This window comes from Coregonus clupeaformis, chromosome 13 (assembly GCF_020615455.1).
Source record: "Coregonus clupeaformis isolate EN_2021a chromosome 13, ASM2061545v1, whole genome shotgun sequence".
NCBI lineage: Eukaryota > Metazoa > Chordata > Actinopteri > Salmoniformes > Salmonidae > Coregonus > Coregonus clupeaformis.
In genome coordinates, this window is record NC_059204.1 from 20,255,185 (window position 1) to 20,272,614 (window position 17,430).

Here is a 17,430-nt window from a genome sequence, read left to right on the forward strand (position 1 = left end):
CCTGACGTGGCTGGGTTCGAGACCTTGGGGTCCTTTGGACGGGTCCTTCCCATTTGTGGTGGGGCCGCACTCCTGGGGTCTTTTCGGGAAGCATTCAGCATCTCCGCTGTGGCCTGGTACTTTTCCACAGCTTCCACGGTCAGATCAGCCGTGGTCAAGGCCTGTTGACTGATGAACCGTTTTGCCTCATAAGGCAGGGCGCGTAGGTAACGATCCACCACAACGGCCTCCACCACCGCCGCTGCTGTATTCCTCTGCGGACCCAGCCATTTCCTTGCGATTCGGACAAGTTCATGCATCTGCGCCCGAGGAGGTTGGTCTGGTTGGAAGGTCCAACTGTGAAAGCGCTGGGCCATACCAAATTTTGTGAGTCCATATCTGCTGAGGATCTCAGACTTCAGGGCATCATAGTCAGTAACCTGGTCAGGGCCCAGGTCCCGGACAGCATTCAGCGCTTCCCCGGTTAGAAAGGGGGGCTAACAGACCAACCCACTGTTGCTTGGGCCAGGCTTCCCTAGTGGCCGTGGCCTCAAATGCATGCAGGTATGCCTCAATGTCATCGGTAGCTCCCATCTTAGATATAAAGTCACTTGCCTTTATTGGGCGGGTATTTTGGACAACCCTCTGTCTCTGCAACTGCAATTCCTCTGCCTTCAGAAGGTTGGCTTTCTTTTGCTCCTCCAAGAGAGCCACGGTTGCTTGCATCTGGAGCTTGCTGGCCAGCAACAAGGGCTTTCAATATGTCCTCCATTTCAGTCGGCGGGGAGCCTACGGCCAACTTGGAAAACTGGGTGATCAAACCTTCGGTATCCTCCTCTGACATGCACTATTAACGCTTGAGCGTGCCCGTATTCTCCACCATCTGTGACGTCACGAGAGGCTACACAGCTTTCAGCGGGATTGCTCAAGTAGTGCAAGGAGACCAGGTTCAACCAAAACAAGGATTTTATTAAAGGTCTTGGGAAACTAACGAAAGTATAACACAATTCTGTACTCTGGTGGCTCTTTCAGGGTTAACAGTACAGGGATGTCTCTTCCACATCCAAAATCATAACTCTCCCTCGCTCAAATAACTTTTCCCCAGTCTTACTGTCTTCCACGTTGCAGCTAGTGGCCAACCCAGCAAAACGTCCTTCCAAATGTATCTCCACACGTATTTCCACAGGTGCATATATCCAAAGGTGATTATTTCCCAAAGGTAAGTATCTCCAAATCCTTATATTCCTCATGGAAGTGGACGTGCAGCACTCTTGTCCTCCCGAGAGCCCAGGTTGGAGACTGTGTCTCTTCACCCCCCACACACTCCCTCAGTGTGTCTCTTCCCTTCCCAAACATTCAGCTCATCAGCTCCTGATTTGTTTCAGCTGCGTGGGAAGATTGGCCATAGAGGGGTGGAGTTCCCGACCATACCAGCAGATGGAGCCATAGCTGTCTGGGTTTGCAGCCACCTCAGGGGGATGTAACGTCCCTCCAGGACACAGCCTCTCGTGACATCACACCGTATACTTACAATCTTGTTGATTGTTGTAGTATAATTTCAGCTCCAGCCCATTCTGAAGTTTCATAGGAGTTATAAGGCAAGTGCCTTATTGGAGTGTGTTTCACTAACTATTCTCTGTGATTTATCATAGCCCAATTTGCAATATGCTTGAGCCGTTATCTGTTGTTCCTGTTGTTCCATCTTGTAATAGTTTCAAAAGGGAATTTCACGCCACAATAGATAAGCTAAGAAAATAATATTTTACTGGTGTTGCAATTTTGCTCAGAGTAATAACTGGGCTCTTTTAGTTGCAATGAGACAATAAGTTAGATGAGTTGGTCTGACTGCACTGCTCCACTTTCTAGCTCTGATCTTCAAAGATTAATTGTGGTGTCTTTGCTGATTTACAGAGTGACAGGCTCACTATGAGATATGCAGTAATGAAACTCATGAAACATTTATTGAACAGTTTCTTCTTCCTTCTTGTTGTCAGAGACAGGTAGAAGACATTTTCCATGTTCCGTCTCATAACTGTTATGTAAAAGAGAAACATATTTCTTAGCTAGTTACAGTGGCTTGTGAAAGTATTCACCCCCCTTGGCATTTTTTCTATTGTGTTGTCTTACAACCTGAAATTAAAATTGATTTTATTGGGGTTTGTATCATTTGATTTACACAACATGCCTACCACTTTGAAGATGCAAAATATTATTTATTGTGAAACAAACAAGAAATAAGACAAAAGAACAGACAACTTGAGCATGCATAACTATTCACTATAAGCTTTGCACATCTAGCCACTGGGATTTTTGCCCAATCTTCAAGGCAAAACTGCTCCAGCTCCTTCAAGTTGGATGGGTTCCGCTGGTGTACAGCAATCTTTATGTCATACCACAGATTCTCAATTGGATTGAGGTCTGGGCTTTGACTAGGCCATTCCAAGACATTTAAATGTTTCCCCTTAAACCACTCGAGTGTTGCTTTAGCAGTATGCTTAGGGTCATTGTCCTGCTGGAAGGTGAACCTCCGTCCCAGTCTCAAATCTCTGGAAGACTGAAACAAGAATGTTCCTGTATTTAGCACCATCCATCATTCCTTCAATTCTGACCAGTTTCCCAGTCACTACCGATGAAAAACATCTCCACAGCATGATGCTGCCACCACCATGCTTCACTGTGGTGATAGTGTTCTCAGTGTGATGAGAGGTGTTGGGTTTGCGCCAGACATAGCGTTTTCCTTGATGGCCAAAAATATCAATTTTAGTCTCATCTGACCAGAGTACCTTCTTCCGTATGTTTATGGAGTCTCCCACATGCGTTTTGGCGAACACCAAAAGTGTTTGCTTATTTTTTTCTTTAAGCAATGGCTTTTTTCTGGCCACTCTTCCGTAAAGCCCAGCTCTGTGGAGTGTACGGCTTAAAGTGGTCCTATGGACAGATACTCCAATCTCCGCTGTGGAGCTTTGCAGCTCCTTCAGGGTAATCTTTGGTCTCTATGTTGCCTCTCTGATTAATGCCCTCCTTGCCTGGTCCGTGAGTTTTGGTGGGCAGCCCTCTCTTGGCAGGTTTGTTGTGGCGCCAAATTCTTTCCATTTTTTAATAATGGATTTAATGGTGCTCCGTGGGATATTCAAAGTTTCTGATATTTTTTTATAACCCAACCCTGATCTGTACTTCTCCACAACTTTGTCCCTGACCTGTTTGGAGAGCTCCTTGGTCTTCATGGTGCCGCTTGCTTGGTGGTGCCCCTTGCTTAGTGGTGCTACAGACTCAGGGGCCTTTCAGAACAGGTGTGTATATATACTGAGATCATGTGACAGATCATGTGACACTTAGACTGCACACAGGTGGACTTTATTTAACTAGTTATGTGACTTCTGAAGGTAATTGGTTGCACCAGATCTTATTTAGGGGCTTCATAGCAAAGGGGGTGAATACATATGCACGCACCACTTTTCCGTTATTTATTTTGTAGAATTCTTTGAAACAAGTAATTTTTTTCATTTCACTTCACCAATTTGGACTATTTTGTGTACGTCCATTACATGAAATCCAAATAAAAGCCATTTAAATTACAGGTTGTAATGCAACAAAATAGGAAAAACGCAAAGGGGATGAATACTTTTGCAAGGCACTGTATAACATTAACAGTACAGTTCACTGTTCACTAGTCCCACTTCAAATGTGGTCCTCTGTAGCTCAATTGGTAGAGCATGGCGCTTGTAACGCCAGCGTAGTGGGTTCGATCCCCAGGACCACCCATACGTAAAAATATGTGCGCACATGACTGTAAGTTGCTTTGGATAAAAGTGTCTGCTAAATGGCATATTATATTAAATATATAATTTTACAAGCTCTCCAGATATCAGCATGCCCCATTTAAGGCACAAATTCAACAACAGTAGCACTTAAGGAGTCCACTATATATCAGAATTGTTTTAAGGTTTGCCAAAGTCTCTGTTGCCAAAGTTGTGTGGTAATTACACACTGTAAAATAAATCTAGTTGTTTCAACTAAATATTATTATTTAACTGGTTCCACAGCCTTTTTTAGTTTACTCAACTTTTTGGTCAAAGTGTTACCTGAACTTTAAAAAATGTATTCACCCAAACTTAGCTCCAACATGAGAAAACATAGGCAAAAAGTCAGTCAACTTACAATGGTCTCATATGTTCATTAAACTATAAATTATCATTTGGGCATCTTACCTAAAAAAAGGCTCTGGAACTAGTTACACACACTGTGGTTTTAACATACAGTCCCAGTCAAAAGTTTGGACACACCTACTCATTGCAGCGTTTTTCTTTATTTTTACTATTTTCTACATTGTAGAATCTACATTCTACATCAAAACTATGAAATAACACCTATGAAATCATGTAGTAACAAATTTTTTTTTTAAACAAATCAAAATATATTTTAGATTTGAGATTCTTCAAAGTAGCCACCCTTTGCCTTGATGACAGCTTTGCACACTCGTGGCATTCTCTCAACCAGCTTCATGAGGTAGTCACCTGGAATGCATTTCAATTAAGAGGTGTGCCTTGTTAAAAGTTAATTTGTGGAATTTCTTTCCTTCTTAATGCATTTGAGCCAATCAGTTGTGTTGTGACAAGGTAGGGGTGGTATACAGAATATAGCCCTATTTGGTAAAATACCAAGTCCATATTATGGCAAGAACAGCTCAAATAAGTAAAGAGAAATTACAGTCCATCATTACTTTAAGACATGAAGGTCAGTCAATATGGAACATTTCAAGAACTTTGAACGTTTCTTCAAGTGCACTTGCTGCAGAGGATAAGTTCATTAGAGTTAACTGCACCTGAGATTGCAGCCCAAATAAATGCTTCACAGAGATCAAGTAACAGACACATCTCAACATCAACTGTTCAGAGGAGACTGTGTGAATCAGGCCTTCCTGGTCGAATTGCTGCAAAGAAACCACTACTAAAGGACACCAATAAGAGACTTGCTTGGGCCAAGAAACATGAGCAATGGACATTAGAACGGTGGAAATCTGTCCTGTCAAGCGCAGGAGGGTAATTAACAGAATGTGAGATTTTTGGGTCCAACCGCCATGTCTTTGTGAGACGCAGAGTAGGTGAACGGATGGTCTCCGCATGTGTGGTTCCCACCGTGAAGCATGGAGGAGGAGGTGTGATGGTGTGGGGGTACTTTGCTGGTGACACAGTCTGTGATTTATTTAGAATTCAAGGCAGACTTAAACAGCATGGCTACCACAGCATTCTGCAGCGATACGCCATCCCATCTGGTTTGCCCTTAGTGGGACTATCATTTGTTTTTCAACAGGACAATGACCCAAAACACACCTCCAGGCTGTATAAGGGCTATTTGACCAATAAGGAGAGTGATGGAGTGCTGCATCAGATGACCTGGCCTCAACAATCACCCGACCTCAACCCAATTGAGATGGTTTGGGATGAGTTGGACCGCAGAGTGAAAGAAAAGCAGCCAACAAGTGCTCAGCATATGTGGGAACTCCTTCAAGGCTGTTGGAAAAGCATTCCTCATGAAGCTGATTGAGAGAATGCCAAGAGTGTCCAAAGCTGTCATCAAGGCAAATGGTGGCTACTTTGAAGAATCTAAAATCTAAAATATATTTTGATTTGTTTAACACTTTTATGGTTACTACATGATTCCATATGTGTTATTTCATAGTTTTGATGTCTTCACCATTATTCTACAATGTAGAAAATAGTTTAAAAAAAAAGAAAAAGCCTTGAATGAGTTGGTGTGTCCAAACTTTTGACTGGTACTGTACAATGTTTTCAATTTACATATTTGACACACATGATTACATTCTGCATGTTAATTTATACAGTAATTCATTTTCAACATATCCTCATCTGGGATTTGAACTAAAAAACTCTTGGTTCACAGCATTCCAATCTTCCTGCTACGCCACCATGTCTGTGTCAATAACTGATTTCACCTGTATGGTTACACTTTGCACTTCAAAGTAAATCTCAGCTCTGTTAAAAGTACACTCAAGAAAAACAATTGTATTTATCATAGTGATTAAGGAGTAACATTAAAGACAGAGTACCAACATTAGACAACTATACTGAAAACCTAAAATTGCTTAAATAAGTAAATCAAATCAATAATGAGGGAATAGTCAGATTAACTGATAATTGACACAGACACAGTGGCGTAGCAGAAAGATCAGAATGCGATGAATCAAGAGGTTGTGAATGTGAGTTGTAATCCCAGGTGACTAATAATGACTGTAAATTAATATGCAAAATGTGATCGTGTGTCAAATACGTAAGTCGTATGTTAATAGCACTGTTTGTGAGTGTGTGTAACCAGTTCTGCAGCCTTTTTTTAGTTAAGATGACCAAATACTGAACATATGAGACAAGTTGAGCAAACACATCATTTTTAATTGACAAAAGTTTGGGCCAACTAATATTTTTTAGTTCAGATAACACTTGGATCAAAAAGTTGAGTGAACCAAAAAACAAAGGCTGTGGAACCAGTTACTTAATAATAATTAGTTGAAACAACTAGATTTGTGGGTGTGTTTATTTTTGTTTATTTTGTTTATTTTTGTGCATGCTTTTATTCCATGCCATGACAAATTACATGACAAATATTCTCCCTGTTTGGCCAAGAGACCCATATATCCACTAACTAAACTGCAAGTGTCTTTCATTCACTAATGTCGCTGTGAGATTTCCAAGACATCCTCAAAGTAGCAGTGCTTGGTATTGGAGCTGTTGAATTAGGTCTTGGAGAGTGGCCCCTTTGTTGCATCATGCTCAGTATGTAAGTGGAATGGCTAAGTTAGTTCCCTCCTCTAACAGTTTTTGGAAGCCCAGGCCCCTGTGATCCCATCTGCATTGGCAGTCAATAGCCCCTGTCATGCCAAGGAGAATGAGAGGGCTCAGTGTAGGGATTCAGTAAGCAAACTGAAAGCATCAGCTAAGCAACGGAGCATCAAAGCCTTTTCCCATTCCTCTCTACAGCAGCATAATACACAGAGAGAGGACAAAATAAATAAGTCAACAAAAAGTAATTTGTTTATGAACCGAACCTTAAGTATGTGTGACTGCACAGAGTGGGAGAGGTAGAGAAAAGGGAGAATGCAGATCTGTGTGTGTGTGTACACTTGCGTGTGCATGCATGGGTACATGTGCGTGTGTGAATACATGAGCACTCATGTGTGTTTGTGTATGTGTGAAGATGTATGTGTGTATACATGCATGTACGAGTGTGTTTATTATGTGAACTAGAGAAAAACACTGTTGCACTTGATCAGCGACTTGAAATGCACTCCGTAGCACCGCGGCTGAAGCATCTGTCGAAGTTGGCAGCACTCCACAACAAGGCAGCACTGTGAGCCTTCACAGGCCTCACACAGAGAAGATTGAGATGAGTGGAACATAAAGACTGGGTTTGAAGATTAAAAAGGAGTGCCCTTTTGGTAGACAGAGTGCAAAAAGAAAGCGTGCTTCCTCAAAATCCTTTTTGCACATAATTTTTGTGCCTCATTTCTCACAGTCCATGTCTAAATCCACTTGAGTGTGGCAGTCTGCTGTGTCCCTAGAGTAGTACACACTTCTGTATAAAGCTGACTCTTAATGTGATGACTTATTGCATGTCTCTTAGTGTCAAGTGTGCATAGTGGGATACACTTTTTCTGTTGCTTGATGTCAAGACAATAAGAAAGACAATGAAACCTTTGTTTTTGTGTAAAATCTCCACAAAATCCGCTCAACATATAGAAACACACCAGTCCATTTGTAGCAGATTAGTTAGTGGGTTGGCCTTTTATAAAAGGCATTATCTTGCCTCAGAGCACCAATTACCCCCAAATAAGGGTGAGTGGAGAATCAATCGTGGAAATCAAATGGATCTTGGCAAAGATTAATCCACCATTTCATCTGCCATAATGCTTTGTGTTATTGTTTTGTTGACAAAGTTGTCCTCACAGTGACCATACATACATATCCCAACCAGAAGCCATGGATTACAGGCAACATCCGCACTGAGCTAAAGGCTAGAGCTGCCGATTTCAAGGAGCAGGACACTAATCCGGACGCTTATAAGAAATCCCACTACACCTTCCGACGAACTATCAAACAGGCAAAGTGTCAATACAGGACTAAGATCAAATCCTACTACACCGGCTCTGATGCTCGTTGGATGAGGCAGGGCCTGCAAACTATCACGGATTACAAAGGGAAACCCAGTTGAGAGCTGCCCAGTGATGCAAGCCTACCAGACGAGCTAAATTCCTTCTATGCTCGCTTCGAGGCAAGTAACACTGAACCATGCGTGAGAGCACTAGCTGTTCCGGACGACTGTATGATCACGCTCTCCATAGCCGATGTGAGTACATTTACATTTTAGTCATTTAGCAGACGCTCTTATCCAGAGCGACTTACAGTTAGTGAGTGCATACATTGTCATACTGACCTTTAAGTAAGACCTTTAATCAGGTTAACATTCACAAGGCCGCAGGGCCAGATGGATTACCAGGACGTGTACTCAGAGCATGTGCTGACCAGCTGGCTGTCACGTTCGTTTAAGGATGGGTCAGACCAAGGCGCAGCGTGAAATGCATACATGTTTATTTAACTGAATAAACACACGACAAAACAACAAACCAACGAAACGTGAAGTCCTAAGGCTACACACAAAACAAGCCTACACACGGAACAAGATCCCACAACTAATGATGCAAACAGGCTACTTAAGTATGATCCCCAATCAGAGACAACGAGCGACAGCTGCCTCTGATTGGGAATCACACCCGGCCAAACATAGAACCACAACAACTAGAATGTGAACATAGAATATACAACATAGATTTCCACACCCTGACTTAACATACAAGAGTCCCATAAGTCAGGGTGTGACAGTACCCCCCCCCCCCCAAAGGTGCGGACTCCGACCGCACAAACCTGACATAACAGGGTAGGGTCCGGGTGGGCATTCCGCCTCGGAGGCCCCCCGGTGGAGCGGACTGCTCTGATTCCGGAGTGGATCCGCTGACCGGAGCTGTACTGGGCACCGGTGGAGCGGACTGCTCTAGCTCCGGAGTGGAGCAGCTGACCGGAGCTGGATCAAGCACCGGTGGAGCGGACTGATCTGGCTCCGGACTGGAGCTGCTGACCGGTGCCTGACCAAGCACCGATGGAACGGGCACGGGCCGTGCCGGACTGGACACACGCACCACTGGTCTGGTGCGAGGAGCAGGCACGGGCCGAACTGGACTAGGAACACGCACCACTGGCTTGGTGTGGGGAGCAGGAACGGGCCGGGCCGGACTGGAAACACGCACCACTGGCTTGGTGCGGGGAGAAGGTACGGGGCGTACCGGGCTAGCGACACGCACCACTGGCTTGGTACGGGGAGCAGGGACGGGCCGTACCGGACTGGGAACACGTACCACTGGCCTGGTGCGAGGAACAGGATCGGGCCGGACTGGGAACACGCACCACTGGCTTGGTGTGGGGAGCAGGCACGGGCCGGGCCGGACTGGGAACTCGCACCACTGGCTTGGTGCGGGGCGCAGGCACGGGCCGTACCGGGCTAGCGACACACACCACTGGCTTGGTGCGGGGAGCAGGCACGGGCCGTACCGGGCTAGCGACACGCACCACTGGCTTGGTGCGGGGAGTGGGCACGGGCCGTGCCGGACTGGACACACGCACCACTGGTCTGGTGCGAGGAGCAGGCACGGGCCGAACCGGACTAGGAACACGCACCACTGGCTTGGTGTGGGGAGCAGGAACGGGCTGGGCCGGACTGGAAACACGCACCACTGGCTTGGTGCGGGGAGAAGGTACGGGGCGTACCGGGCTAGCGACACGCACCACTGGCTTGGTACGGGGAGCAGGGACGGGCCGTACCGGACTGGGAACACGTACCACTGGCCTGGTGCGAGGAACAGGATCGGGCCGGACTGGGAACACGCACCACTGGCTTGATGCGGGGAGCAGGCACGGGCCGGGCCGGACTGGGAACTCGCACCACTGGCTTGGTGCGGGGAGCAGGCACGGGCCGTACCGGGCTAGCGACACACACCACTGGCTTGGTGCGGGGAGCAGGCACGGGCCGTACCGGGCTAGCGACACGCACCACTGGCTTGGTGCGGGGAGTAGGCATGGGCCGTACCAGACTGGGAACACGCACCACTGGCTTGGTGCGAGGAACAGGAACGGGCCGGGCTGGACTGGGCACACACACCACTAGCTTGGTGCGAGACGCAGGCACGAGGTGTACCGGACTGGGAACTGACGTTAGAGATCACCGACTGTACCAGTCTTTCACTCCCCGCGCCCAGTCCTCCTCCCGTGAGGACTCCTCCCTGAGCCCCAACAAGTGCAGTGGTCGGGGCTCTTCTCCATCGATCCCCGACCACCCTTTTAGCCCCCCCAAATTTTTTTATTGGGGCTGTCTCTCGGGCTTCCTCCTCGGGCCGGCGCCTTCTGCGTTGCCGTTGCTCCTCTCTAAACCGGGCCTCCACTGTCTCCTCCCAAGGACGGCGATCCATCCCAGCCTGAATCTCGTCCCATGTCCAGGATCCCTTTCCGTCCAGGATCTCCTCCCATGTCCAAGATGTCTGCTCCTGGGCACGCTGCTTGGTCAATTTTTGGTGGGATCTTCTGTCACGTTCGTTTAAGGGCGGGTCAGACCAAGGCGCAGCGTGAAATGCGTACATGTTTATTTCAATGATAAACACACGAACAAAACAACGTAACGTGAAGTCCTAAGGCTACACACAAAACAAGCCTACACACGGAACAAGATCCCACAACTAATGATGCAAACAGGCTACTTAAGTATGATCCCAAATCAGAGACAACGAGCGACAGCTGCCTCTGATTGGGAATAACACCCGGCCAAACATAGAACCACAACAACTAGAATGTGAACATAGAATATACAACATAGATTTCCACACCCTGACTTAACATACAAGAGTCCCATAAGTCAGGGTGTGACACTGGCAAGTGTCTTCACTGACATTTTCAATCTCTCTGTGATGAGGTGGTGATGAAGGAGTCAGGCGCAGGAGGGTACAGTGAGGGAAAAAAGTATTTGATCCCCTGCTGATTTTGTACGTTTGCCCACTGACAAAGAAATGATCAGTCTATAATTTTTATGGTAGGTTTATTTGAACAGTGAGAGACAGAATAACAACAAAAAAATCCAGAAAAACGCATGTCAAAAATGTTATCAATTTATTTGCATTTTAATGGGGGAAATAAGTATTTGACCCCTCTGCAAAACATAACTTAGTACTTGGTGGCAAAACCCTTGTTGGCAATCACAGAGGTCAGATGTTTCTTGTAGTTGGCCACCAGGTTTGCACACATCTCAGGAGGGATTTTGTTCCACTCCTTTTTGCAGATCTTCTCCAAGTCATTAAGGTTTCGAGGCTGACATTTGGCAACTCGAACCTTCAGCTCCCTCCACAGATTTTCTATGGGATTAAGGTCTGGAGACTGGCTAGGCCACTCCACGACCTTAATGTGCTTCTTCTTGAGCCACTCCTTTGTTGCCTTGGCCGTGTGTTTTGGGTCATTGTCATGCTGGAATACCCATCCACGACCCATTTTCAATGCCCTGGCTGAGGGAAGGAGGTTCTCACCCAAGATTTGACGGTACATGGCCCCGTCCATCGTCCCTTTGATACGGTGAAGTTGTCCTGTCCCCTTAGCAGAAAAACACCCCCAAAGCATAATGTTTCCACCTCCATGTTTGACGGTGGGGATGGTGTTCTTGGGGTCATAGGCAGCATTCCTCCTCCTCCAAACACGGTGAGTTGAGATGATGCCAAAGAGCTCCATTTTGGTCTCATCTGACCACAACACTTTCACCCAGTTCTCCTCTGAATCATTCAGATGTTCATTGGCAAACTTCAGACGGCCCTGTATACAGTGGGTGGAAAAAAGGATTTAGTCAGCCACCAATTATGCAAGTTCTCCCACTTCAAAAGATGAGAGAGGCCTGTAATTTTCATCATAGGTACACATCAACTATGACAGACAAAGTGAGGAAAAAAATCCAGAAAATCACATTGTAGGATTTTTAATGAATTTATTTGCAAATTATGGTGGAAAATAAGTATTTGGTCAATAACAAAAGTTTCTCAATACTTTGTTATATACCCTTTGTTGGCAATGACACAAGTCAAACGTTTTCTGTAAGTCTTCACAAGGTTTTCACACACTGTTGCTGGTATTTTGGCCCATTCCTCCATGCAGATCTCCTCTAGAGCAGTGATGTTTTGGGGCTGTCGCTGGGCAACACAGACTTTCAACTCCCTCCAAAGATTTTCTATGGGGTTGAGATCTGGAGACTGGCTAGGCCACTCCAGGACCTTGAAATGCTTCTTACGAAGCCACTCCTTCGTTGCCCGGGCAGTGTGTTTGGGATCATTGTCATGCTGAAAGACCCAGCCACGTTTCATCTTCAATGCCCTTGCTGATGGAAGGAGGTTTTCACTCAAAATCTCACGATACATGGCCCCATTCATTCTTTCCTTTACACGGATCAGTCGTCCTGGTCCCTTTGCAGAAAAACAGCCCCAAAGCATGATGTTTCCACCCCCATGCTTCACAGTAGGTATGGTGTTCTTTGGATGCAACTCAGCATTCTTTGTCCTCCAAACACGACGAGTTGAGGTTTTACCAAAAAGTTCTATTTTGGTTTCATCTGACCATATGACATTCTCCCAATCCTCTTCTGGATCATCCAAATGCACTCTAGCAAACTTCAGACGGGCCTGGACATGTACTGGCTTAAGCAGGGGGACACGTGTGGCACTGCAGGATTTGAGTCCCTGGTGGCGTAGTGTGTTACTGATGGTAGGCTTTGTTACTTTGGTCCCAGCTCTCTGCAGTTCATTCACTAGGTCCCCCCGTGTGGTACTGGGATTTTTGCTCACCGTTCTTGTGATCATTTTGACCCCACGGGGTGAGATCTTGCGTGGAAATAGAGCGGGCGTCACGCACAGAGCCATCTCCACCTCAGTGCCCAGCTGGGCTGCGGTACGTGCCGTCTCTTGTCCGTGATCGTCTGATCTATTGGGCACACACGTCCCCCTCCTCTGGTCACCCAGGTATCAGCCATACAGTGCGCTGCCTGACCGGGAAGTACTGTTGGTCTACCTTGGCTAAGGACTAGAGGGTGTATGTCTCCTCCTGCTCGGTGTGTGCCCAAAGTAAGGCACCTAGGCACCTCCCAGCGGGTAAGTTACATCCCTTACCAGTTCCACAACGACCATGGTCCCACTTGTCAATTGACTTTCTCACTGATCTTCCCCTCTCTCAGGGAAACACTACCTGGTCGTTGTGGACCGCTTTTCTAAAGCCTGCCGCCTCTTTCCTCTGCCCGGTCTCCCCACGGCCCTGCAAACGGCGGAAGCCCTGTTTACTCACGTCTTCCGGTACTACAGGGTGCCAGAGGACATAGTGTCTGACCGGGGTCCCCAGTTTACATCCAGGGTCTGGAAGGCGTTCATGGAATGTCTGGGGTTCTCAGTCAGCCTGACCTCTGGGTTTCACCCTGAGTCTAATGGGCAGGTGGAACGGCTAAATCAGGATGTGGGTAGGTTCCTGCGGTCCTACTGCCAGGAACGGCCGGGGGAGTGGTCAGTGTTCTTGCCATGGGCCGAATGTGCCCAGAACTCTCTCTGCCACACCTCCACTAACCTAACTCCCTTTCAATGTGTCTTAGGGTATCAGCCGGTTCTGGCACTGTGGCATCAGAGCCAGACCGAAGCTCCTGCGGTGGACGACTGGTTTCTGCGTGCAGAGGAGATGTGGAATGCTGCCCACGTCCACCTCCAGTGCGCAGTGCGTCGCCAGAAAGCCAACGCTGACCACCACTGTAGTGAGGCCCCGGTCTTTGTACCCGGGTGATCGGGTCTGGCTCTCGACCCAGAATCTGCCCCTCCGCCTGCCCTGCCGGAAGCTGAGCCTGCGGTTTGTGGGGCCGTTCAAAGTCCTGAGGAGAATAAACAAGGTTACGTACAGGTTACTACTCCCTCCTGATTACCGTATTAACCCCTCGTTTCATGTGTGTGTCCTCAGGCCGGTGGTGGCTGGTCCGCTCCAGGAGACTGATGTGTGGGAGGTCCCTCCACCCCCTTTGGACATTGAGGGGGCCCCGGCGTACTCTGTCCGTTCCATCCTGGATTCGAGGCGTCAGGTGGGGGGCCTTCAGTACCTCGTGGAGTGGGAGTAGTACGGTCCGGAGGAGTGGTGCTGGGTCCTGGTGAGGGATGTCCTCGATCCCTCCCTGTTGCGGGATTTCCACCATCGCCATCTGGCTCGCCCTGCTCCGTGTCCTCCTGGCCGTCCCCGAGGCCGGTGCCGGCGCGCTGCTGGAGCTGCGCGTCAGGGGGGGGGGGGTGGTGGTACAGTCACGACTTCCTCCAAAGCTGCCTCCTCTCCTTGTTCGGGCAGGATTCGGCGTTCGTTGTCACCGGCCTTCTAGCCACTGCCGCTCATCATCTCATCATTCCATTTGTTTTGTCTTGTTTATTACACACACCTGGTTCATATCCCGTCATCAGTACATGTATAAGTATTCCCTCTGCCCCCCTTGTCTTTGTGTGTGATTGTTTATTGTGGAGGTTATTATAGCTCGGAGGAGCTATTGTATTTTGTATCGCCGGGATATTCACCCGTGTGCCTTGTTTTCTCCAGTGCACTGGAGTGTTTTACGCATTGCTGCGTACCGCTGTCTTACCGAATAAACCATTTATTCTGTGATTTACCCTCCTGCGCCTGACGCCATCCAAATCACCCGCTACACACACACACATTCACACATAGACACACTTTCACACTTCACATACGCTGCTGCTACACTGTTTATTATATATCGTGATTGCCTAGTCACTTTTACCCCTACCCACATGTACATACTGTTTTACCTCAATTACCTCGTACCCCTGCACATTGACTCGGTACTTGTACTCCTTGTATATAGCCTCATTATTGTGTTACTATTTCCTTTTTTATTTAGCTAATATTTGTCTTACTTTTTAACTCTGCATTGTTGGAAATGGACTCGTAAGTAAGCATTTCACTGTAAAGTCTACACCTGTTGTATTCGGCACATGTGACCAATACAATTTGATTTGATTTGAACACATTCGTCTTATTTATATGCTTGCAGTGCCACTACTACCATCATGCTACAGTATACAGTAGACTGTTTACATCTTTAAAGACAGACATTTAAACAAAGATGAGATTTCAAAGTTGACCTGTGTAGTCCGCTTTGTTGCTGTAAAATCCTGTCATTGACTTTGTACCTAAGTTTGCTGATCTGCCTGTCTCTCTGAAGGTCACTCTTTTCAACCACCATCACCACTACCACCAGCACCCTCTCCTCATAAATACCATCATTACTTTAATCATTGTCTATGAATTAGTAATGCCAGGTGATGTCAGGTGATTTCAAACTGTCCTTAGTGGTACAGGAAGTAGAAGTGATGAAGAGAGAAGTGGGCAGGAAAGGTTGGCACTCTCTAGGCCAGGGGTGTCAAACTCATTCCATGGAGGGCATGCAGGTTTTAGTTTTTCCTTTCAATTAAGACCTAGACAACCAGGTGAGGGGATTTCTTTAATAATTAGTGACATTAAGTGCATAACTTTCAGGTGTGACATATAATGCCCGCATCAAACAATATAAACTATGCAATGGATCATCTCACAGTTCGGATGATTAATTATTTGTTTGTGGAATTAGCAATGGTAAACATCCTTATTGACTGGGGGATTAGGAATGGCATTATTGGGTAATTTGTTTAGAACAAACAATAATTTAATTTGCTTTCTGGGAATGGCTTAAGAAATACATCCCTCAGCTTTTGAACCAAGTCAGCAGAGTGAAAAGTAGGAAGGGAAATGTCAAATAATGTAATTACATAAATACTCAAGATATCCATGCCTGTAGGAACACATGTGAATGTATGGGGCCCAAAGTATGATTATATGATTTGATTAGTATTTTTCACATGCTGGGTTTACTCTAGTGTGACATTGGTCAAATGTAAGGTTGACGTGTCTGTTACAGTCTGATGCAACTACAATTCAACATGGTACATTTTTATGGACAACTGCAGGTCTAGGGTTCACTTATCCAGCTCTGACACACAACTGTATACACAAACCACCTCTCATACTTAGCATGCCTGCATGCACTGCTTCCAATCAAGGCCCCAACACCTTCCAACTTGTCAGAGTAATTCACCTAAATTAGCTCTTCCATTAAATGAAATGTTAATGTGGGTATTACAAGCCCAGTTGAGGCCTGAAGCCATGCCCCCAAGCCCCTCTAACTTTTGCAAATCCATCCTCTAGATATACTAAAATAAAAATGTCAACTTCATAATCTCAAGCACCACCCCTAACATCAACATATGTGAAAATGGCCAGTTTCTATGCTTTGTAGTAAAAAAGATAGGGGAAGATAAGCATTTCCAATGACATCATCAACCAATTAGTAGACAATTAGAAGACAATTAGTAGGCAACGCCTACTCATAATTGGTTAAAATCACGAGATGCATACCAATGATGTCATTAGAAACACTTCTCTTCCTCTATCTTTTTTTGCTACAAAATATAGAAATGTGCAATTTTCACTTATGTTGATGTTGGGGGGTGCTGGAGATGATAAATATGAAATAGAACATTTTAGAAATGTCCCTTTAAGTTATGCAGCCTATTCTACCGGAAATTGGATGCAGACATTCATTTGATATAACCCAGAGTGCTCCATTCTTCCGACAGTGAAAATAGAATTTGATAATTTGTCTCTAACCATTTGACATCAGCTCGATAGAGATGATAGGACCTAATGGCCACTGGAGCATAGCCAGATAATTCCACTTGACAATAATCATGGAGTCCCTATCAATCTATTTTCTTGTGGAGAGGAGGATCTGCTGTTGAAACTTACATTTCCAGAGAGGGCAAGGACATTATGTGATAATAACTTGTATTTGGTTGTATCAAATGCATTATATTGCAAAAAAGGTTGTTTTGACAAATAATGTGGTGCCCAAGCCCAGTCCAGCATGAGTGTTTACCTGGCTGACACCTACAGGACACACACAGTAGTGCACACATAGAAGACACCCAATTGCCTACAAGTGTGAGTGAGCGGGCAGTGTGGAGTATTTTAAAGGTATTTCTACTTTGGTGTGAGAGAGGTAACGTGTTGCTGTGCTGGGGGGGTTGTGTGTGGAGCTCTGCAGTCAAGGTATCCATTTTCTCTGTTGCATAATGCACAATGTCTCAGGAGGACTTCAGGAGCCCAGGGGAGTCTCTCAAGTTGGATTTAATTTAATTACCTTGATTGCAGCCCGTTTGTGTAGGCTATTGGCCAGACAACCTGCTGAGTTCAACAGTAAATAGTGGCTAAATCTATCCTCAAGCTGACTACTCAAAAA